The following is a 25149-nucleotide window of genomic DNA, read 5'->3' on the forward strand; positions in this document are numbered from 1 at the left end:
GGCATCCGGCCATAAAAAATTGCCTCAAAACAGGGCCCCATGAGGTCAACCAAGGCCCCCCGCAAGGCCAACCCCCACTCCAGCGGGGGAAAATGGCCTTAAAACGATCATTCATTCATTCATTCATCTAAATCAAGATGTCCAAATGTCACAAACGTCCATGCCCGTGGGATTCCCACAGGTGACCCCACTAGTTTACTTATACTCCATTAAATCTCCATGTAAATTAAATTATATACAAGAATACTGCAGAACACAAATCGCCTTCGTAATACTTCCAACAACCTGCAGTTTTGCAGAACTTGAACGTGTTGTATATGGGAGCATATGTAATGGGAGCTGTCGAGTGTAGCATCTGGAAAGTGGGCGTGGCATGTGAGAAGGTGCAGTATCGGGGTGAAGAAGAGGCCGCCGATATAGCTATGGTGCGTCGTATGCAGCCTGTGGCTGCTGGTTGCATCATTTCCTGGGAGCGTGTCTGTGCCGCTGATGCAGTGCCCCGATTACCAGTAAGCTGGTACTCATTTTGCCAATCTTTGAAGGACGAAAGACTGAATCAACCCACCTGGTGTTATCTAACGGCATGACAGGAGCTTGAACTCAGGATCCTGAGATCTCAAGCCAGCCACCTTAACCGTTAAGCCACCACCAACCTTTATATGGCTACTTACGATACTTATTGATGCTGCGTTCCACGGCAATCAATAAAGCCTCCATCTCCAAAACTGACCCAGCATCGTCTTATTACAGGGTATACTGGTGGTTGGTGTATAAGGGTGGTGTGTAAGACTGGTATGTAGCGCTAAACATCAGGATTGTTTGAAAGATCTTTAAAATCATTATTTTATTCAAAATTGGAGTATATACCTAAACACTGTATGAGGTATGGTGTTCTATGAACTCTTTAGTTTTATTTGTTTCTCAATCACTCCCATCAGTTTCCATCCTCATGGTTATCAGTCATCACCACCTGTGCACAATAAGGATAAAACGGTGACTGAATGTGATGATCGTTCCAAAGGGCTTGAGAGCCAGGACAAGAAGAGGGGGAAAATATGCACAATTGGGGAAAAAAGTTGCACAATTGGGGAAAAAAGATGTACAAGCGGGGAAAAAATGTACAGTTGGGGAAAAAGATGTACAAGCGGGTAAAAAGATGTACAAGCGGGGAAAAAGATGTACAGTTGGGGAAAAAAGATGTACAAGTGGGGGAAAATATGTACAAGTGGGAGAAAAGATGTACAAGTGGGGAAAAAGATGTACAAGTGGGGAAAAAGATATACATTTGAGGAAAAAGTTGTACAAGTGGGGAAAAAGATGTACAAATGAGGAAAAATATGTACAAGCATGGAAAAAGATGTACAACCTTTAACCTTTTGACCAAATGATGAATTTGCCTTCTCCATATTATGATAACAACGCTTTGTTGAAAATTTGATGACAAAACCCAAATGCTAAATTGAAATTTTAGGTCAATTGGATGAAAATTGATGATTTTAGGTGACGCTGACCTTTAACCTTTGGACAAATTTATTAATTTGCCTTCTCCATATTATCATTACTAGTGGGGTCACCCGTGGGAATCCCACGGCCATGGGGGTGTATCTTTGCGATCGGTGCAGCCGTTTTTGCAAAGTATAATAATGGACAATAATGGGACCGGGACAATAATGTTAGACGGGAATCCAAACCTGAAAATGCTGGAGACCAAAGCTGAAATTGGAAAAACAATATAGCCTATTTTACTCCAGGGGGTCCCAGGATTACCCACCCAAAATTTCGTTGCGATCGGTTCAGCCGTTTTTGCGGTACCTGGGAACGGACGGATGGACAGACAGACGGACAGACATTTGGTGAATTATAGTAAGATAAATCTTTGTTGAAAATTTGATGACAATAGTTCAAATGGTAAAAATGTTACGGCCCAGGCACGCACAAACACACACACACACACACACACACACACACACACACACACACACACACACACACAGACATATACATACAGACACACACAGACAAACACACACATACGGACACACACACAGACACACACACAGACACACACACACACATACATACACACAGACAAACACACACACACATACACACAGACAAACACATACACGCAGACACACACACACACACATACAGACACACACACACATACAGACACACACACACATACAGACACACACACATGCATACACACACACACATATGCACTCACACACACACACACACACACACACACACAGATACATAAGTGATTGCAAAACCCAGTCTCCTGCTGTGCACGGGATGGGCGAACTAGGGGCTAATGGGATTTCATTATGGACAAACTGTAACATCAGTTACCATAACAACAGTTACCAAGTATTTGTTGAATGTTGTTCCTAATTAGAAATAAAATTTCATATTCATTATATAACTGTGTTCTATCTCAAATGGCCTCCATTTAATTCACTGAAACTTTGAGATGAATTCAAACAATACTGAGATTTTGTCATGTCTTTTTCAGGTAACTTCAGTTACCAACCAATGAGTGAATATTGTCATGTGTCTACCCTGCAGTGAACACCGCAGGGCAACATGGATGACCAATCAAACTTGAACTCCAAGGTGTTCAATCCAATGATGACAGTAATCTTTACACGCGAGGGAAAGGAGAATGACGAACTTACCTGGGACGGCTTCCACCCGACGTCTTCGAACCTGTGATAAATCAATTAGCTCAAACTGACACAGAATTAAAATGTACAAAAATACTGGCTTTATTAAAGAAATGCCAGTAACAGAATAAAACCTCCTAAGCGGGACGTCCCCATACAGACTCGAATACACACAAAGGGAAAAATAAGGTGAAAATAAATGCGTGTTATTTTTGTGGGCACTTAGCTCCAAGCTGCTCTTGAACCTCGTCAGGAGTTGCCCAGGCCCCGATCGCGCAATCCAGATGCGGCACCGGCCTTAGCAGGAAAAAAGGCCTCCACGCGCCCTCATTCACTCATCCGCGCTCGTCCTCCCTATTGTCCAGACTTCCAATGTCCAGATATGATCTTGCTATCATTATGGATAGCAAGAGTGCTACAAAATGTTCAGGTACTCGTCAATGAATTCCCCTCGCACAGGAGCGCTATGAACACCGACCGCTCGCCGTGAAATCCAGAAGCAAAGTGGGACATGAAATCGTGACCGTTCACCACCAAAGCCAGAAGATGAGAGGAAGTCAAGAGAAAGTCAAGAGAGTACTCGTGAACTTCGACCGTTCGTTGTCAAATCCCGAAAATCAGAGCAATCCAAGAGGAAGTCAAGAGAAGAAAACTCGTGGTGTCTCAATCAATGTCCCTTGCTCAAGAGGCCAAAATGTCGGGAAGAGCGTTCTTTTATACTCAAGGCTCTGACGTCATCTGTGCCTGCTCTACCAATCCAATTGTCCCATCTTAGCAGTCCTTGCTCCAATCAATCCCAGACCAATCACTGCTCTTCAGGGTGTGGCCTTACAGACCTTGCCGGCCTTTGTGATCACCAGGTCGGTGGTATCTGCGGTAGTGCTCAATGTCCTGTTTCCAGTTGGTTTTATTTCGTGTTATAAATGCGTGATTGCCTGGCTTTGTGTGTGTGCTGCTGGTGTCATTAGGAACAGAGGAAAAATACCAGAGGCCATCACATACAGGGGATTAATTACCCATAATGCCTAACTAATTAACACAACCCCACCCCTCGTGATGGTAAAGAAAACAAGTGCTTGCACAACATACGGTCAAACGGATCCCTACTTATGGTACATGGAGTTTCTTCTTCTTCATGACAGTCGGCGCACACTACCTATGCAATTCTACCTGAACTAAGGTATTGCCTACCCCCCACAAACGTAACAATATCTTGTACAGACAATGTTAGGTGTAAACTAATTTTTATGTCATGCATTAGGGATAGGTCCAACTATCGAACAACCAAAATATTACAAGTTATAATAAATTTCTGACAGTTCTGCCTATCGCTTTCTGATCCTGAGGTACTCAAAATGTTAGGCCAGTTATCATGGAAGTGCCCAAATGGTGTTTTTGTACTCCGAGGGGTGTAAGACCTTGACCTTTAACCCAGAGGTGTATGATGTAAATTAATTAAAATACAACTTGCTCTAGGCTAGCTAGAGAGGGCAATTTCGTTCTGAACGGACAAACTTTAGTCGAGTTATGGTGAAAAATATAAAAACGACTATAATTAGGTCATGACCTTAGAAATGGTCATGACCTTAGAAATGAGGTCATGACCTTAAAATTAGGTCAAGATCAAAAAATGTCAAGATAGAAAAAAACGAAGAAAATACATAAATGTTATATGTTTTCGTGGTTTTTGTAATTTTGCTGTACGGAGAAAAATGCCGTCAGTCGGCCATCTTTGGTCTGATTCCAAAACAAAATCTTCTGCATATGTATACTCTCATGTATTGTCTTTGTGCCAAGTTTGAAGAAAATCGGTCCATGCATGTCGAGAAAAGGTTGGGGACATGTTTAAATAACAAAATGGCCACCAGTCGGCCATCTTGGATATAATCTCGAAAATAAATGACTTGCTTATGTAACCCACCATTCATTATCTGTGTGCAAAGTTTGAACGAAATCAGTAAATGCATGTCCAAGAAATGGTTGAGGACGTGTTCAACATGGGGGGGGGGGGGGGGAGGGTAGGGGTAGGGGGAGGAGGGTTTTACAACGAAAATGGCCGCCAGTCAGCCATCTTTGATTGCATCGCGAAACAAAATGATGTGCATATGTATACCCTCATGTATTGTCTTTCTGCCAAGTATGAACAAAACTGGTCCATACATCTTCGAGATATGGTTGCGGACACATGGACACACGATCGGACAGACGAGACCAAATATCAAGGCCAAAAAATTACCGGTATGTCAACCCCGCGTACTTTCTTTTCACATTATTCATGCTAATTTTCATACAGATCGGAGATTTGGAGTATTAAGGGTGCAGGAAGAAAATAAAAAAATTAATTTCTAAGTGGTGTTTTAGTATTCCTTGGGGTCTAAGAAACTCTGTGGCACCATTAAAATCGGGGGCGCTAAATGTAGAAACAAACCCTACAACAGATATAACGTTCTCCTACCCTGTAGAGGAAGCTTAATAAATAATGGGAGAGGGTGGAACAATAACAAAGGGGTGGGAGAGCAAGGGATGGGAAGATGGAAACAACTAGAACAATAATAGTGGTGGTGGTAATAATAGTAGTAATAGTAATAGTGGTGGTGGTAGTAGTAATAGTGGTGGTAGTAGTAGTAATAATAATTAGTAGTAGTAGTAGTAGTAGTAGTAGTAGTAGTAGTAGTAGTAGTAGTAGTGGTAATAGTGGTAGGGGTTTTTAAAGGATTTTGAGAGAGGGGTTTCCAAAAATTTTTGTTTCGTGATCACCATTTCGCTGTAATCGGAACATTGTCGTATTTGTCCAAACTTTTGCAGTCACATCTTCATAGATGATAGCGACAAGTGAATTAGAACCCAGAGTAACGTTTTATTCAATCGGCAGTGATGCTCTACTCCTAATTCGGAAATATTTAAGATTATTGTACTCACTCTGCAACAACACTCATGATCCTTAAATATAAGTATCACCACCATCTCTTATCTTCCCCCATCCAAAACCTTGATCTTTTCTACTCCCGCTAATTTCACCCCAATTCCACTTTTTTAAAATACCAACTTCTGTCCTGGAAGTCCTTGGTGTCCTTGTGTTTTATATTTCTTCTCCCCCCCTCCCCCCCCCCCCCCCACCTTCCCACGCCTCCTCCCCACCAAGCCCTCTCCCTCCCACACATCTCCCTGCTCTCAAATGTTGTGTGCTCTCAAGTGTTTGTGTGCTTCCCCTTCTCTCCCCATCTTGTCTTCCGCTCCCTGTTTTTATATATTTTGTTTGTCTGGTTGATTTGTTTGTGAAGTAAATGTTAGCTCTTTCACGAGCCTCGATTCAGTATACAAAAACAAAAACAAAAAAGTAGTAGTAGTAGTAGTAGTAGTAGAAGTAGTAGTAGTAGTAATAATAGTAGTACTCGTAGTAGTAATATTAGTAGTAGTAGTAGTAGTAGTAGTAGTAATAGTAGTTGTAGTAGTAGTTGTAGTAGTGGTCGTGGTAATAGTGGTAGTGGTAGTAGTGGTAGTAGTAGTGGTGGTGGTGGTAACAATAGTAGTAATAGTGGTAATAATAGTAGTAGTAGTGCTTTTGTTGGAAAGGTTACAGAGATTTGCGTTCAGAGCTCATGCAAGCTCAGGCAAACATATGTTCCCAGTTTAATGTCGCTCAATTCCTCATCTCTGCAAGTCCATGGTTTGAACTACAGTAGACAAGGTAGAGCATTTTGAAGAGAAAGCACTACCAAGACAGATAAGGGGAAGGTAAAAGAACGCCAAAGAACACCAAAAAAAGAACGCCAAAGAACACCAAAAAGAATGCCAAATAACACATTTATACAAATAAGAGCAAAGTATCTTGTGGGGAAACCGTACAAAGTGCATCATTTATAGTTTAGGTTTCCTTAAACTTTTGAACAGTGTTACTATATTCTGCCGCCTTGTACTCCGAAATAATGCGTGAGCGTATTAAGCCCTTCAGCCATACAGAACTGTGTTCCACCACATCTTTCTCTATTTTTGCCTTCCTGGTTTTATATATTGCCATTTTTGCACAGGCTAAAATTAAGTTAACAAGGAGATCTCGTGACTTGCTTAGTTTCTTTACCGGGTGCCCGATGATAAAAAGTGTTGGAGAGAAGTGAAGCCAGAAGCGCAAGAGAAGATTTTTCATCAGTAAGAACACCGATTCAAGACGGTGGCATTGAAGGTATATGTGAAATATAGTTTCCCTTTCACCACAAAAGCAGCATTCCTCTGGGAAGTTAGTGAAATGCCGCATCATAGATCCAGAGCTCAGTGCCCCATGTAGCAACCTCCAACTTAAGTCTGCCATCATTCTTGGCGTTGGGTAGAGGTAAAGTGAATCCCAACGTGGATGAACCGTCGAAGGAAGTGGAAGAATCTCACGCCAGGGAGTATCCAGTCGGGTTGCAAGAGCTATATAATGGAGCGAGTGGATCACTAGCAGGTATATATTTTTCCTTGATAGCCCACAGAACGACATTTCCACTGTGCCAGGGGTCTTACTCATATTGTTTGCAGGTATTGGCTGAGAGAGCTCGCAACATCGTGCTCGGATTTTAAAATCCATGGAGTTACCGATGGACATCTGTCCAGAGCCATCACCCTCTTTGGGATTCTCTAGATATTCCAGACAATCGGGAGGCAAGGAGCTTTTGACCTCTTCAAGTATCCTGGAGGGGATCCTGATTGTCCTCAGGCCCATTTTCGCTGCGAGTTCCTTGGGTAAAAGCGTTCTCTTACCATCGTTCAGAAGGTCTCCCACTGTGGATATGCTACCAGCTAAGAGGCTCCTTCTTACTGAAAAGGAAGCCAGAGTTGGGCCCTGTAGAAGAGGGTTGAGAATGAGCGGTTCTTCTAACAGGTCCTTGCCTGGATAAGGAACTGTTCTTTGTATGTCGACTACATTCCAAGCCTTCAGCATTTCTTGATAAAAAAGAGGCAATGTAGCACTAGACAGGCTCCGAGATGTAATGATGAAAAGATTCCTTTTGTACCCAAGATTGAGCACTTTGCTGAAGAAGTATGATGCCAGTGAGCACCATTGCGGTGCAGGGTTCACATGTAGGTAACGTTGTATGGTCTTCAGCCTGGATGCGTGGTAGTGGCTTCGAAGGCAGGGAAAAGACTGTCCACCTTCTGAAAAAGGCAAGCTCAGAATGCCCAGGGAAACCCAGTGTTTACCATTCCAAAAGTAGTCCAGTAGCTTCCTCTGCATCTTAACCAGAAACTCCTCTGGAGTGCTTATGCAAGAGAGCCTGAATACTAACTTCGGAATTATAAACTGTTTAATAAGGAGTGTTTTTCCCCTCAGAGACAGGACTTTTAGTAGTCCACTCCAGTCTCTCAACTTTGCTTCGATCTTGTCCCCTAAAGTGTTCCAGTTAATGAGTGGTGAGGACCCATGGGAAGTGGATAAGTGCACCCCCAAATATTTGAGCTCATTGCGACTCCAGGTCAATTTCTGAAAAAGTGTTGGTAACTCCTTTACCTGCATTTGTCCAATTAGAAGCCCCGAGCTTTTCCTCCAATTGATTGTAGCAGACGATGCTGCTGAATAGACCTGCTGACAATCATAAACTATTTGCATATCCCTTGCTTTACTGGCAAACACGAGAACATCATCTGCATATGCAGAAAGTTTGAGGTTGACCGTGTTGTGTGGCACCACAATGCCAGTTAGCCTTCTTCTCATCAAACAAAAGAAGGCTTCGATACATAGGGAATATAATTGGCCGGACAGGGGACATCCTTGTCTTATTCCTCTCTCAAATGGAAAGGGCGCGAGCAAGAAACCGTTGACTTTGACTAGGCATTCTGCCGACATGTACAACGTCTGAATCATGCCTACAAATCTCCTCCCCAACCCAAATGTTAGCAAGGTTTCAAACAGATACTCATGGTTCATCTGGTCAAAGGCTTTCTCCTGATCCAAGGAAAGAAATCCGACTTGAGTCCGAGTCATGTCCGCATACTGTATCAGGTCTCTGACAAGGGATATGTTGTCATGTATTGTCCTGCCTGGAATGGCATAAGATTGGTCCGGGCTGACTAATTTTGTCAGGACTGGTCCGAGACGGAGTGACAACATTTTAGCCATGACCTTATAATCCACACACAGCAGAGACACAGGGCGGTAATTCTTCAAGTCTCTCAAGTCACCCTCCTTGGGAATCAAGACCAGCATCGCTCGACGCCAAGAAAGGGGCATTATACCTGTATCACATGCTTCCTGAGCTACGCTTAGGTAATCAGGTCCAACCAAGTCCCATACTTTTGTATAGAATTCACATGATAAGCCATCCATGCCAGGGGATTTATCTCTTGTTAGGCTGTGCAGGGCGGTTTTCAATTCTTCCAGAGATAATGGAGTCTCCAGCTGCTCCCGGTCTTCTACAGAGGCTTCAGGAAGACTACTCCACAAAGTGCCACCTGCACCTGCATCTGTGCTCTTACCCGAATACAGCTGAGCGTAAAAGGCTCTAATTCGTTTTTGAACACCCTCAGAGCCATTGAGCAAGAGACCATCTTCTGCGAGAACACTCGCTATAGTCCTGAATTGACCTTTGCGTTTTTCCACCCCTTTGAGATAATTCAGGACATATTCATCCTCAGAAATAAACTGCAAACGAGAGCGCACATACGCCCCTCGTGCCTTCACACGACTACATGCTTTAAGGGTGCTCTTTTTTTCTTGGTATGCCTGCAGTTCAGTAGAGGTAAGTGTGGCCAGGTGATTCTCAAGGTGCAGCAGTTCCTCTTCCAGTCTTTTGATCCCTAACCCAAGTGTTTTGCTCGATCCATACGAGTATTCCTGACACAGCAATTTCAATCGTACTCTGCCTACATCCCACCAGAATCCAAGTGAGCAAAAATCTCCTTTTTTATTCCTCCAGGCTTGCCAAAAATTCAAAAAGATTGACAAAAAGGCTTCATCCTGACTTAGAGCATTGTTCAGGTGCCACAAGCCAGGGCCTCGCCTTGTTTCCACCAGGGAAAACTTAATCCAGGCCAAGTTGTGATCTGTGAAATGGGCAACTTTTATGCCGGAGTCACTGACAATCTTACACCAACGGTGAGACACGTAAATTCTATCGAGCCGGGATTGTGATATATGACCACCTCTGATACTCGTATACGTGAATGTTCTGTCTGTGGGGTGTTGTATGTGACAAGTATCCCTCAAGTTTAACAGTGTTATGGTTTGTTGTAATATTCTTACAGAGGGATTATGCGGCTCCTGACCTATTCGATCAAGGGAGGGGTTTAGAGTGCAATTAAAGTCTCCTCCAAGAATTACACACTCTTCACCAGGCAAGGTGAGCATGAATCTCTGCAACCGGTTGAAGAAAATCCCCCTTGCAACTCCTACACAAGGTGCATAAATGTTGACGAAATTGACAACAAATTCTTCAAACTTTGCTTTTATATGTAGCAACCGCCACACACTGGCTTCCTTTACGACAAGTATTTCAGGTTTCCTCTTTGGTGAAAAGAGGGTAGCCACTCCACAAGATGTGTCCGTTAGGTGACTGAAAAAGGCCAAGCCTTCCCATTGGTTTTCCCATCGGGATGCAGCCTCTGGGGTCGTGTGGGTTTCCTGCAGAAAGGTTACTTCAAGTTTTTCCTTCACACAGAATGACAATACCTGGTGCACACGGAATGCATCCTTACAGCCATTGACATTCAATGATCCTATTCGTAAGTTTGATGTCATTATTGTATTGAGAGTTTTGTTTCTGTGAATTTCATCCTCCTAAACGACTTTATATTCAGGCCCGTAACTCAACAACTTTGCTAGAAACTTCCTGACTCGGGCTTGTTCGGCCGAGCCTGAAGTCCTTGTTTTATGTCCCTCTCTCCTTAGTGCATACAAGGAATGCACTAGCAAGTCATAATCTTTCCACCGTTTCAGCGCATTTTCCACTTTCTTCCTGCTATGCAAGCTTTGTTCCAGGAACTCGGGTATCTCCTGGCTGGGAATGCAGGAATGGCGTCCTGCAGGTAGGTCTGTCTCTAAACCAGTCAGTGACCCTTGATAGTCTTCCCCATCACCAATACTTTCCTCATCATCGCTGTCTGGAGGTTCAATATCCTTCTCCTTTGGTGTACTTGTACAATGTGTCAAGTCTTCTGCCATGTCGTCTCTCAAGGCTGACTTGGCATAATCTTCTGGCGCAGAGGAACGCTCCTTTGGCTCTGATGCGGCGGACGTTGCTTCACCTGTGGGAATGGATGCCTCCTCCTCAGTTGGTATAGGAGATCCAACCTTTTGGGGTGGTAAAATAGAGATGTGCTCAACTATTCCCCTTTATGCACAAACAGTGAGTGAAGTGACATCACCTGAGATGTCGGTCAGTGCCAGCAACTTTATTTATGCTTGTGTGTCTGGTTCCCTCTCTCTGTCTGTCCCACCGATGAATGCTACTTCAGAATCCTTTGAAACTTCGGTGTTAATCCTTCGGTTCAGAACTGCTCTTGTAGATGTTTCAATCCCTGGTTTATTTTGAAGCTTCGTTGCAGTTGTTATTATTGGATGCATTTTCTCAGGAGCCAACATCACAGTATCGTTTGGCCCTGTCAAGTCAGATACCTCTAGGTTGTTTGTCTTTACCGTGCTGGGTTTACTACCTGATGGTCTCCCTTCCTGTTCATTCTTCAAACTGTCTTTGGGTGGATCTGAGAGAGAAGACTCTCCATATCCTGTCGTTTGATGAATAGTTTCCTCTTCTTCTTCTTCTTCCATTTCTTCAGATTGGGTTACCACTCTTTTCTCCTTCAGAATACTAGGCTTTACAAATCCCTTTGACACATTACTTCCCGTGTCATCCTCAATTGTACCAGGGTGTTCCGTGGTCCCATCCTCTGCGGGTTCTGATTTCCTCTTCTGTGCTCTCTTTGCCTTCCCTGCTCCCACTGCCTGCCATCGATTTATGGCAGCGGAAGAGTTGGGATGAGAAGCTGGTATAGAACTTTCTTGAGGGTCCACTGCCCTCGAGCACAAAGGAGCAACCGCCTCTCTTAGGTTACCTACAGTGACGCTGGGATCCTCTCGAGGCTGATCTGGACGTTGAGGAGCTGCAACCTCTTTAATGATGGTGGGGCAGTCTGCTCTCCTGTGATCCTTCGCTTTGCATACAAAACAACGGGGTTCGTTTGTCATATAAAACACCCTGTAATTCTTTCCGTCAAAAGGAATAACAAACGACCCCTCACATTCAGCCTCCTTTCCCAATTCAATGGAGACTTGTCTTTTAAAAGACCAGACATGTTGTAGGGAGGGCTCATGACAGCCCAAAGGCACAGGCTTGATGGGTGATCTCAACACTCCCAGTCGTTCCAGGAAAGGCACCACGACATTGTCAGGCACGTAAGGAGGTATATTAGATATAATTATCCTTGTACCAAGACTTGAGAGTGGCTCGACTTGTACAAAGAGTCCTCCCACACTAATCCCTTTCTCAATGGCTTTGTTTGCTGCAGCCTCCGAGTTAAGAAAGAACACAGCTTGTCCATACATTTTCGAGGCTGCAACTATCGTTGCTGGATCAACCACACTAGCGAGTGCGTTCACATAGGCCTCTATTTGGGTGATTTGTCCCAACTCGCATTTCACCCCGTGCTTCCTTGTTAACGTCTTAAACGGGTGGGCAGGGCGGTTCCCACCTGCACCAGAGGTAGTAGCGGCCATTTTTGCCCACGTACCATCCAGAGGCATGATTACTATTAACGGTATATTTCCCGTCAAATGAAAATGGGAAAAAAATATCAATGAGCTCGTTCGCGAGCTTCTGCTTATTTCAGCACGACCGTACTGGTGTGCTGATGATTAACTCAAAAGGATAATCAAACGCGCGTTGAGCAAATAACTTATCGGCTTAATCGCCAAAACTATGCAAATATAGCACAGAAAGTCAAGGGTGATTAAGCAAAAACAAGGAAGTCAAACAGTTTGTGATACGCCACAAATCGGGCGCGGCAAATCTAGTCCCACACGGGTGCGGCCGCACGCCGCGGCTAGGCCCGAACACAAAGGGCTAATAACTCAAACGGGACATCAAAGTAAAGTAACAAAATGAACCAACTCGGTTCAAATAACCCAAATAAACCAAAAATACAAACGGAAGAGGATGAGAAGGAAATGTCGAAAATGGCACGGCTCGAGGAGCAGCTAGCGTGGCGTAGTAGTAGTAGTAGTAGTAGTAGTAGTAGTAGTAGTTATCTACTTTTGATACTGGCCACACCGTTAACAACCTTTCAAATGAACTGACAGTTGGATCTGGTGTCGTTGGCTACCTGCTTACTAGTAGGGTCAACATACGAAAAAAACTCACCTAACCCCAAAAAATTTGATACAAAAGGTTTTTCAATGGATTCTGGTACCATTGGGCATGCTAAATAACATACTAAAAATCTAGTAACATCTGACTTCCGGAAAGGGGTCATTTTCAAGATGGCGTCCAAGATGGCCGCCAGGAGCTTAAAATGGCCATATCTCAATTATTATTCAACCTAGAAAGGTGGTTTTGGTGTCTAACCCTAGGTTTTGGGGCCCAAGGAATCCAATTGAATCAATAAAATTACCATCAGTTAATTATTTATTGACAAGTCCAAGATGGCATCCCAAGGTGACATCCTGATCCACTAAAATGGCTCTGTCGAATAGTAGTCAACCTAGAGAGATTTTTTCAGTGCGTATACCTAGGTTTAAGGGGCCCAGGAAATCATCAAAATTACTTAAATAAGCACAAAGTAATCAGGTAATCCAGTAAGCCAGGTTTACCAGCCCATTAGGCATTTGTTGTCTTATACAGTTAGTCGCTATTCATCGTCATCCTCCGACTCCTCTGGAAGAAACTTGTTATGTGGATTGTCACATTCTTCAAGTTGTCACGGTCCACAGGCAGTAGTACATGGTAGTCCATATCGTCTAGTTGTGTACTGGGACAAAAGCTGGGAGGGAATAGCTGGGAAAAGTTGTGTACATTTCTTTTGGAAATGTCTAAAAAATATGGATTTTGTTTATGCATACATGTACCAAATAATATGCTTATTCCTTTTGAGATGAAAATTAATTGTTTGTCAGATTTTTCAGTCCCCCCCTCCCCCCCCCCTCCCTCCCCAATATAAAATAGTCTGTCCCTCGCCATAACCTCTCAAGCTTTGTACAAACCTTTGTCTGTAATGATCACTGAATACTGTGGACTGGAGTCACAGGTGGCAGTGGTGTTGACACATTACACTCTTATCTCCAATCTGAAACACACACTTGGTTCATTAGCTGGTGAGTCGGAGGATGACGATGAATAGCGACTAACTGTATAAGACAACAAATGCGTAATGGGCTGGTAAACCTGGCTTACTGGATTACCTGATTACTTTGTGCTTATTTAAGTAATTTTGATGATTTCCTGGGCCCCTTAAACCTAGGTATACACACTGAAAATATCTCTCGAGGTTGACTACTATTCGACAGAGCCATTTTAGTGGATCAGGATGTCACCTTGGGATGCCATCTTGGACTTGTCAATAAATAATTAACTGATGGTAATTTTATTGATTCAATTGGATTCCTTGGGCCCTAAAACCTAGGGTTAGACACCAAAACCACCTTTCTCGGTTGAATAATAATTGAGATATGGCCATTTTAAGCTCCTGGCGGCCATCTTGGACGCCATCTTGAAAATGACCCCTTTCCGGAAGTCAGATGTTACTAGATTTTTTAGTATGTTATTTAGCATGCCCAATGGTACCAGAATCCATTGAAAAACCTTTTGTATCAATTTTTTGGGGGTTCAACCATATATTGACCCCTCTATACCTGCCTCGGTTCATACTGCTCATTGCAAAACAATCATCAGGAGGAAACAGGTGAATCAGTCATTGAACAGGAAGACAACTCTGAAGGATTTCCGTGGCAGCTACTGCAGATCGTCTCAGACAAACGTGTTACAACGTGCAGTCCAAGAGCGAATAAGGTAGGGTAACGAGTGAGAGTAAGATTATAAATCAGTGAAAATAACGACATACCACGCGATACTCAAAGGGATCATTGAATGACATAAAGGTAATACGTGAGAATATGTACATCCATGATCCATCTCTAACTGCTGTGCAGGAAACAGTGCTTGGCCAAAAATAGCTCAAGATCGACATTTCTTGTCTTACAGGATTACAACAAGAACTGTGGGTGATTCCACAGAGGTTTTGTCTACCAAGTATCATCAAGAACCCGCAGGTGTTTTGTCCACCAGGTATCACCAGGAACCCACAGAGGTTTTGTCCACAAGGTATCATCAGGAACCCAAAGAGGTTTTGTCTACCAAGTATCATCTGGAACCCACAGAGGTTTTGTCCACCAGGTATCATCAGGAACCCACAGAGGTTTTGTCCACCAGGTATCATCAGGAACCCACAGAGGTGTTGTCCATCAGGTATCATCAGGAACCCAAAGAGGTGTTGTCCACCAGGTATCATCAGGAACCCAAAGAGGTTTTGTCTACCAAGTATCATCAAGAACCCGCAGGGGTTTTGTCCACCAGGTATCATCAGGAACCCAAAGAGGTGTTGTCCACAAGGTATCATCAGGAACCCAAAGAGGTTTTGTCTACCAAGTATCATCAGGAACCCACAGAGGTTTTGTCCACCAGGTATCACCAGGAACCCACAGAGGTGTTGTCCACCAGGTATCATCAGGAACCCAAAGAGGTGTTGTCCACCAGGTATCATCAGGAACCCAAAGAGGTTTTGTCTACCAAGTATCATCAAGAACCCACAGGGGTTTTGTCCACCAAGTATCACCAGGAACCCACAGAGGTTTTGTCCACCAGGTACCATCAGGAACCCGCAGAGGTTTTGTCCACCAAGTATCATCAGGAACCCACAGAGGTTTTGTCTACAAGGTATTATCACGAACCCATTAAAACATTGGACAAGAGTAAAGAAGACAACGTGGAATTACCATGAAAATTCGGCATAGGAGGCCGACAGGCCGATCATGTTTGTCCCACATATATAGCCAAAAGGTGTGGGCCACAACCACAGTGGAACCATCCAATCCACACACACACACACACACACACACACACACACACACACACACACACACACACACACACACACACACACACACACACTCACACCACAAACCTACCAGGAATGTATTTGCATTGACTTTTTAAACCAATCTACCTGGGATGTATTTGCAATGACCTTTTAAACCAGACTACCTGAGGTTTACCTGGTTTCGTCGCTGACACTTGGCGCATGAAGGGTTAATAACATTTTCCAAAGGTTCTTTCATCTTGTTCGATCTTTATTGTATTGGAATTGCAAATTCAATGGAAACAGCACATGAGAATATGAGATGCCACGAACGTCGTCTCAAAAGAAAGGGCATGCACATGGAGGTTTGCCATTGCCTTCCCAGTGATTCAGCATTTGAAGGTGTTTTGTGTTTTCCCAGAACAAAAACACAGAATCTCAGTTCACAATCCGACCATCAATAACGGAGCTATGGGCGAAAGGAGGGTCAAACATGAAAACTTTGGACGTACAATGGAATGAAGGAGGGGCCAGGGAAGGGGAGGGAGGGGCCAGGGAAGGGGAGGGAGGGGCCAGGAGAATGGGGGGAAGGGGCAAGGAGAAGGGGAGGGAGGGGCAAGGAGAAGGGGAGGGAGGGGCAAGGAGAAGGGGAGGAGCAAGGAAAAGGGGAGGGCGGGGCAAGGAAAAGGGGAGGGAGGGGCAAGGAGAAGGGGAGGGAGGGGCAAGGAGAAGGGGAGGGAGGGGCAAGGAGAAGGGGAGGGAGGGGCAAGGGAAGAGGAAGGAGGAGCAAGGGAAGAGGGAGGAGCAAGGAAAAGGGGAGGGAGGGGCAAGGAGAAGGGGAGGGCGGGGAAAGGAGAAGGGGAGGGAGGGGGAAGGGAAGAGGAGGGAGGAGCAAGGGAAGAGGAGGGAGGAGCAAGGAAAAGGGGAGGGAGGGGCCAGGAGAATGGGGGGAAGGGGCAAGGAGAACGGGAGGGAGGGGCAAGGAGAAGGGGAGGGAGGGGCAAGGGAAGAGGAGGGAGGAGCAAGGAAAAGGGGAGGGAGGGGCAAGGAGAAGGGGAGGGAGGAGCAAGGAGAAGGGGAGGGAGGGAAATAAAAAATTATACCATAATTGTCTAAATAATAAATAGATGACTCTTCCATATTGATAAACAGTGAAATAAACTGCGTCACCATACGACGTCATATATTTTATAGTTTCAGTTGAATTACCTGTACTCAATTCATTTGAGTTTATGATGAACGAATGACAATGATGGATGTTGACCATCATGTTCATTCCCGCTGTGATCAAGACCCGTTGCCCTGTAAGCTTCGGTGAGTGTGAACCTGAACACGTCCGATTAACGCTCAAAAGTTACCTGCGTCATCACACCTGCCGTGTAACCAAAGGGGCTGGTAAGTGTGGATGCGCATTCATCACAGTAAGATAACAACGACCTCATATTGCGAATGTAAACGTTGATCAATAAGTCTGTGGCCTCACATGGAAGCACCACAAAAAATGTTTGTGACGGTTCAGGTGAAAGGTATGAACACAAAACTTTCGTCAATGTCAGCGATTGGCTTGTTGGGAGCAAGCTACGGATTTACTGATCACCCATCATAAGGGACACATTGTGTTTTTGTTGTTGTTTTTCTTTCTTATCCCGATCTGTTTCAGCCTCTGCGATGGACCATTGGTTGAGAGTATGTGAGGAGGTGCCATAGTCGAATCGTCTTGAGGGTCAACCAGCAAGATGTTCCAGCAGGTGCGAGGGATGGCGACCTCTTTGGTGCCAGACAGATTAAAGTCAGATCGGGAATGTACTCCAGATGAGACAGTTCAAAGGTGAGTGCACAACACCTGAACTATTCCTTTCAAAGGGACACCGGACTCGTACATACAGGCAAGTGCTGCTCAGTCTATTGGGTTGTGATGTGGACAGGTAACAGTAACGGTCCACAGATGATGATATTTGACATTTCTGGAAAATACATGGGAAAAAATAAACAACAAAGATGGCGTGCAGAGCACAATGCTTGCGAAATCCCTGAAACAAATTTGACCTCAAATATAATTGGTGGTTGAATTCAACGACTAAATATTAAAATCCACTTCAAATTTAAAATCAATCGGGTGAAAATAGATGATTTTAGAAATTCCGCCTATGTTGACCTTTTGGCACAAGGTGACCCCAAAAATAATTGGAGGTTGAATTCAACGACTAAATATGCAAATCCTCTTAAAATTTCAGGTTAATTGGATGAAAATCTATGATTTTATAAATGTGGCCTATGTTGACCTTTGTGCCTATTTTGACCTCAAAAATAATTGGTGGTTGAATTCAACGACTAAATATTAAAATCCACTTCAAATTTAAAATCAATCGGGTGAAAATAGATGATTTTAGAAATTCCGCCTATGTTGACCTTTTGGCACAAGGTGATCTCAAAATAATTGGAGGTTGAATTCAACGACTAAATATACAAATCCTCTTAAAATTTCAGGTTAATCGGATGAAAATCGATGATTTTATAAATGTGGCCTATGTTGACCTTTGTGCCTATTTTGACCTCAAAAATAATTGGTGGCTGAATTCAACGACTAAATATTAAAATCCACTTCAAATTTAAAATCAATTTGGTGAAAATAGATGATTTTAGAAATTCGGCCTATGTTGACCTTTTGGCATAAGGTGACCCCAAAAATAAATTGGAGGTTGAATTCAATGACTAAATATGCAAATCCTCTTAAAATTTCAGGTTAATCGGATGAAAATCGATGATTTTATAAATGTGGCCTATGTTGACCTTTGTGCCTATTTTGACCTCAAAAATAATTGGTGGTTGAATTCAATAAATAAATATGCAAATCCTCTTAAAATTTCAAATCAATCAAATGAAAATTGACGATTTTAGAAATGTGGCCTATGTTGACCTTTTGGCATAAGGTGACCCCAAAAATAAATTGGAGGTTGAATTCAATGACTAAATATGCAAATCCTCTTAAAATTTCAGGTTAATCGGATGAAAATCGATGATTTTATAAATGTGGCCTATGTTGACCTTTGTGCCTATTTTGACCTCAAAAATAATTGGTGGTTGAATTCAATAAATAAATATGCAAATCCTCTTAAAATTTCAAATCAATCAAATGAAAATTGACGATTTTAGAAATGTGGCCTATGTTGACCTTTTGGCATGAATTGACCTCAAAATAATTGGTGGTTGAATTCAACAACTAAATATGAAAATCCTCTTCAAATTGCAGGTCAATCAGATGAAAATTGGTGATTTTAGAAATTCGGCCTATGTTGACCTTTTTGCATAAGTTGATCTCAAAATAATTGGTGGTTGAATTCAACGACTAAATATGCAAATCCGATTCAAATTTCTGGTCAATTGGATGAAAATTGATGATTTTTAGAAATTTGGCTGATGTTGACCTTTTGGACAATATTGACCTCAAAATAATTGGTGGTTGAATTCAACGACTAAATATGCAAATCCGGTTCAAATTTCTGGTCAATTGGATGAAAATTGATGATTTTTTTTTAGAAATTTGGCCGATGTTGACCTTTTGGACTATGTTGACCTTTGTGGTTGAATAATTATGTTGACCTCAAAAATAATTGGTGGTTGAATTCAATGACTAAATATGCAAATCCTGTTCAAATTTCATATCCATCGAATGAAAATTGACGATTTTAGAAATATGGCCTATATTGACCTTTTGGACCAAGTTGACCTCAAAAGATGGTGGTTGAATTCAGTGACTAGATATGCAAATCCTCTTCAAATTCGAAGTGAATGCGATGAAAATTGAGGATGTTGCAAATTTGACAAAGTTGTTGACCTTTGGCCTATGTTGACATTTTGACTGAAAAATCAATTAGCTTCTTCCATATGACCAACTCCACCATTCGCTGAAGTTTCATAATGATTGGTTTGAAATTGTGCCCTGCAGGAGATAGACATACAAGCAGACAAACACACAGACAGAATGCCACACATGATATGTATACATGATATGTATACAGTCGATATGTATACCAATATACAGTCGTGGCCAAAAATATTAACATCCTGGCACTTTTTTCAACTAATGCACCATTTCTTCCAGAAAATTGTTGAAAGTAAAAAATCTTTTGGTGTCCACATTTGTATTTCTTTGGTTTTCAGTGGAACAAAACCACAAAAGCTGAAAATGTTACTAAATCTTAGCTTATTCCACACAGAAATCCTAAAATGGCATGGACAATATTATTGGCACCTTTGAGAAGTTGTTAGAAAGAATTGATTTCAAGCAGCTGATTCCCCTTTACTTTGGTGGAATTGAACTCACCTGTGGTGAGTTGCAGGTAACTGCAATATAAAAATCACTCATTCTACCAGTTTGAATAGAGAAAAGGAGTCATTCTGCTGTTTTGTGTCAGTGTGTGTGTGTGTGTGTGTGTGTGTGTGTGTGTGTGTGTGTGTGTGTGTGTGTGTGTGCTGTGTGTACGGTGTGTACGGTGTGTATTGTGTCAAAGAGCATGGAGAAAATAAAGAAAACCAGAGAATTGTCTGAGGAGGTCAGACACAAGATTGTGGCCAAGCATGGACAATCTCAAGGCTACAAGTCCATCTCCAGAGACCTTCATGTTTCTGCGCCACGGTACGCAATGTTATCAGGAAGTTTAAGGCCCACGGCACTGTAGCCAACATCCCTGGACGTGGCCGCAAGAGAAAACTTAATCGAAGATTGCAGCGAAGGATTGTTCGAATGGTGGAGAAAGCAACAGATTCAAGCTGACCTTCCGACATTCAGACTTTGACTAACACTGTTCCGGTGTGTACCCTGGTTTAGAATAGGTACACTGTATCCCTGCGTGTCGTAGGAGGCGACTAAGAGGGTTGGCGTCAGGAAGGGCATCCGGCCATAAAAACATTGCCTCAAAAAGAGAACCATGACAATTACAACTACATATGGGCAGGGTACAGCCCGAAGTGGAGATCGGTTTCTGAGGTTTGGGACATGGAATGTAGGGACAATGACAGGGAGATCAGGAGAAGTGGTGGAAGTAGTGGTCAGAAGAAGAGTGGCCATATGTTGTGTGCAAGAGACGAGATGGAAGGGAAGTGGTGTGAGAATGGTGAAGGGTAGGCAGGGACAGAAATACAAGTTTGTGTGGCAAGGGTGCCCGGAGGGCGTGAATGGTGTTGGTGTCCTGTTTTCTGAGGAGTTTGTAGACAGTGTGGTGAGTGTGACTAGAGTGAGTGATAGGTTGATGATGCTGAAAATTATGATTGGAAAGCTCTTGGTGAACGTCATCTCGGGATATGCTCCGCAGGTTGGTCGGAGCGATGAAGAGAAGGACAAGTTCTGGTGTGCGATAGAGAAGCTGATGGAAAACGTGAAAGATGAGGAAGTTGTTGTGGTAGGAGGAGACCTAAATGGACATGTGGGAAGGAGTATGGACGGTTTTGAGGGAGTTCATGGGGGTTACGGATATGGTGTGAGAAATGGAGAAGGTGAAAGGATTTTAAAGTTTGCTGATGGAGATGATTTGTTGATTTGTAATACTCAGTTCCAGAAAGAGGATAATAAGCTTGTTACATACATGTCAGGTGGGTAGACAACAACCGTTGACTACCTGATGGTGCGTAGGCGAGATAGGGGGCACCTCCCGGACACAAAGGTGATCCCGGGGGAGGAGGCTGCTTCACAGCACCACTTGGTTGTCTGCGACATAAGGGTGAAAGGTGCGAGGAGAGCTCGGCGGGTGAAGTACCAACCGAGAATGAAGGTGTGGAGGTTGAAAGAGGTGACAGTAAGGGAGGTATTAAAAGAGAGGCTGAGTAGGGTAGAGGATGATGTGGTTGAGCTTGAAAGTGGTTGGATGTCAATGAAAGATAGTCTGTTGGGAGCCGTTGGTGAGGTATGTGGATGGACAAAAGGACCACCGAGGCACTCTGAAACATGGTGGTGGGATGATGAAGTTGGAAAGAGGATTGACGAGAAGAGGAAGAAGTTCAAGGAGTGGCAGAAGGCGAAGGGTAAGGGAGCAGAAAAGGCAGAGCATGAAAGTTATAAGGCAGCCAAGAAGGCTGCAAAGAAAGAGGTAGCAAAGGCGCAGGAGGCATGAAGGAAAATGTTCGGAGAAAGCTTGGATTCGGAAGAGGGTCAGAGAGCAGTATTCAGGATTGCAAAGCAGATAGCGAAAGAGAGGTGTGATGTGATGGGGGTGAGTTGCTTGAAGGATGAAGTGGGACAAATCGTTGTGGACCCAGATGGAATTAAAGGAAGATGGAATAGATATATGGAAATGCTGTTGAATACAGAGAATGAATGGGATGGCAACATAGAGAGTAACCCAGTTTTAGGACCGGCAGAGAAGATAACTGAGAAGGAAGTTGAGGAAGCGATAAAAGTAATGAAGAGTAGAAAAGCGGGAGAGCCGACGGGAGTTGTGGGAGATATGGTGAAGGCAGCAGGACGTTAGGGTGTGAAGAGAATGACAGATATCTGTAATCTGGTGGTGAAAGTAGGCCGCATTCCAGTGGATTGGGAACTGAGTACCCTCGTCCCTCTATACAAGGGGAAAGGTGACCCTCTGGAGTGTGGCTCGTATCGAGCGATAAAGTTATTGGAGCATGGAATGAAGGTATTGGAAAGGGTGTTGGAGAGGAGGATAAGGAAGAAGGTGAAGATCGACGAAATGCAGTTTGGATTTATGCCAGGAAGAGGAACGACAGACGCGCTCTTTATTGTGAGGCAGATGCAGGAGAAGTACATGGAGAAGAGGAAGAACTTGTTTATTGGTTTTGTTGATCTAGAGAAAGCATTCGATAGGGTTCCACGCGAAGTATTGACATGGGCATTGAGGAAGTTAGGAATGGAGGAATGGTTGATCAGAGTAGTGATGGCAATGTACAAAAGAGCATGCACAGCTGTAAGGACGAAGGACGAGAACAGTGGTGAGTTTGAGGTGAAGGTGGGAGTGCATCAGGGGTCGGTACCAAGTCCACTACTATTTGTAGCTGTGATGGAGGTGCTGGCTCAGAACGTAAAGGAGGGTTTACCGTGGGAGTTGTTGTATGCAGATGATCTGGTGTTGATTGCGGAAAGTATGGATGGACTGAAGGAAAAGATGAACAAGTGGAAGGAATGTATGGAGACAAAAGGTCTGAAGGTGAATATCGGAAAGACGAAGGTGATGGCAAGTGGTAAAGCATGTGGTGAGGTGGAAAGAACTGGGAAGTGGCCATGTGCGGTGTGGAGGAAGGGTGTCGGAGTGAACTCAATTCAATGTACAATGTGCGCTGAGTGGGTTCATCAAAAATGTAGTGATTTGAGAGGGTCATTAACCAGTGTGGCAGCTGCATTCAAATGTAAGGTGTGCACAGAGGGAGTTGCAGATGGAGGAAATGTTGAGTTGGATCTTGGAGACGGCGTGAAGCTGGAAGGTGTGAAAACATTTTGCTACCTCGGAGACATGCTGAATGGAGAAGGTGGATCAGACTCGGCAACGGTTGCTGGAGTTAGATGTGCCTTGAAGAAGTTTCGGGAACTGAGTGGCATGCTGATGAGGAGGGGAGTGTCGTTGAAGCTGAAGGGAAAGGTGTATGCTGCATGTGTGAGAAGTGTTATGATTTATGGGAGCGAGACATGGGTAATGAACGAAGAGCAGCAACGAAGGCTGGAAAGGGTGGAAATGCGAATGGTTCGGTGGATGTGCAGAGTATCGTTGAGAGAGAGTAAGACAAATGATGAATTGCGGCAGATGATGGGAATAGAGCCTGTGATTGATGCTGTGAAGAGGAACAGGTTGAGATGGTTTGGTCATGTGTTGAGGAAGGATGAAAGTGACTGGTTGAGAAGAGTGATGGAAATAAATGTAGAAGGAAGTAGAGGACGGGGAAGACCGAGAAAGACTTGGCTAAAAATGGTGGAAGAAGAAATGCGGGCAAGGGGGTTAACAAGGATAGATGCAGAAAATAGGGCAAAATGGAGAAGATCGTCATGGGGACCACAAGGCTAACCCCCGCTCTAGCAGGGAAAATTGCCTCAAAATGCATGTTGTTGTTGTTGTCTTCCGACACAAGGTACGACAGTTTCAACTTGCACCATCTGTTGCCAACTCAATGAAAGGGGGTTCTATGGTTGGAGACCCAGAAAGACCCCACTGATGAGAAAGTCCGACTGGGGTTTTCCAAAACACACCTGAACAACAAAAAAACCTTCTGGGAGAATATCCTTTGGTCAGATGAGACCAAACTAGAGCTTTTTGGAAAAGCACATCATCTCTATGTTTACAGAAAACAAACTGAAGCCTTCAAATAAAAGAACACCTTCTCTACAGTCAAATATGGAGGAGGTTCAGTGATGTTTTGGGGTTGCTGTGCTGCCTCTGGCACAGAGTTCCTTGAATGTGTGCATGGCATCATGAAATCAGGAGATTACCAAGGCATTTTGGAGCACAATGTTCAACCCAGTGTCAGAAAGCTGGGTCTCCGTCGAAGGTCATGGGTCTTTCAGCAGGACAATGACCCCAAAAACACTTCAAAAAGCACCTAGGAATGGTTCAAGACAAAACGCTGGACGGTTCTGAAGTGGCCAGCAATGAGTCCAGATCTAAATCCCATTGAACACCTGTGGGGAGATCTGAAAACAGCAGTTGGGAGAAGACACCCTTCAAATTTGGGAGAACTGGAGCAGTTTGCACAAGAAGAGTGGGCCAAACTGCCAGGAGAGAGGTGTACGAAGCTCATTCATGGCTATAGGAAGCGCTTGACTGCAGTTATTTTGTCCATAGGCCGTGCTACCAAATATTAATTCGAGGGTGTCAATAATTTTGTTAATGCCATTTTTTTTTTTTTTCTGATTTAAAAGGATATATTAAGTTCTGAGTCAAAAACAAAGGTTCTGTAATATTAACAGTGAAATAAAGAATCGCGGAGACCAAATACTTTTGTCAGTTTCAACTTATTTTTAGAGACAATTGTGAGTTGTTTTTAAAAAGTGCAGGGGTGCCAATATTTTTGGCCACGACTGTATCTGGAAAAATCTTCGATTTTCTCAAATAATAAACGACAATGGCACTCAGTAGAGAGCATACCTCCGCCAGGTGAACAGTTTACGTTTTGTATCCTAGAGTAGACCAGAAATCACAATACAGAATCACATTTAATCAAAATCATCCGTCCACAACTTTTTGAGATATCCTGCTATGTATCGTTTTTGGCCATATCTCCCAATGGTGAAGAATCACTTCTCTTCTGGAGAGGGGGAGAGAGAGAGAGGGAGAGAGAGAGAGAGAGAGAGAGAGAGAGGGGGTGGAGAGAAGGGGAGAGAGGGGGAGAGAGGGGCGAGAGGGGGAGAAAGGGGGAGAGAGGGGGGGGAGAGAGGGGTGAGAGGGGGGGAGAGAGGGGGAGAGAGGGGGAGAGAGGGGGGAGAGAGGGGGGAGAGAGGGGGAGA

The 25149-nt window shown here is 43.7% G+C and overlaps 1 long non-coding RNA gene across 1 annotated transcript in view; it reads left to right on the forward strand.

Moving 5' to 3' along the window:
• Window positions 1-25149, forward strand: part of LOC144892997 (uncharacterized) — an 80710-nt gene that overhangs the window by 13014 nt on the left and 42547 nt on the right. The window contains exon 3 of the long non-coding RNA XR_013624169.1: window positions 17371-17538. This is a non-coding gene — a long non-coding RNA (uncharacterized LOC144892997). The remainder of the gene's footprint in view (window positions 1-17370; window positions 17539-25149) is intronic.

The sequence above is a fragment of the Myxine glutinosa genome, chromosome 1 (assembly GCF_964187855.1).
Source record: "Myxine glutinosa chromosome 1, kmMyxGlut1.1, whole genome shotgun sequence".
Lineage (NCBI taxonomy): Eukaryota > Metazoa > Chordata > Myxini > Myxiniformes > Myxinidae > Myxine > Myxine glutinosa.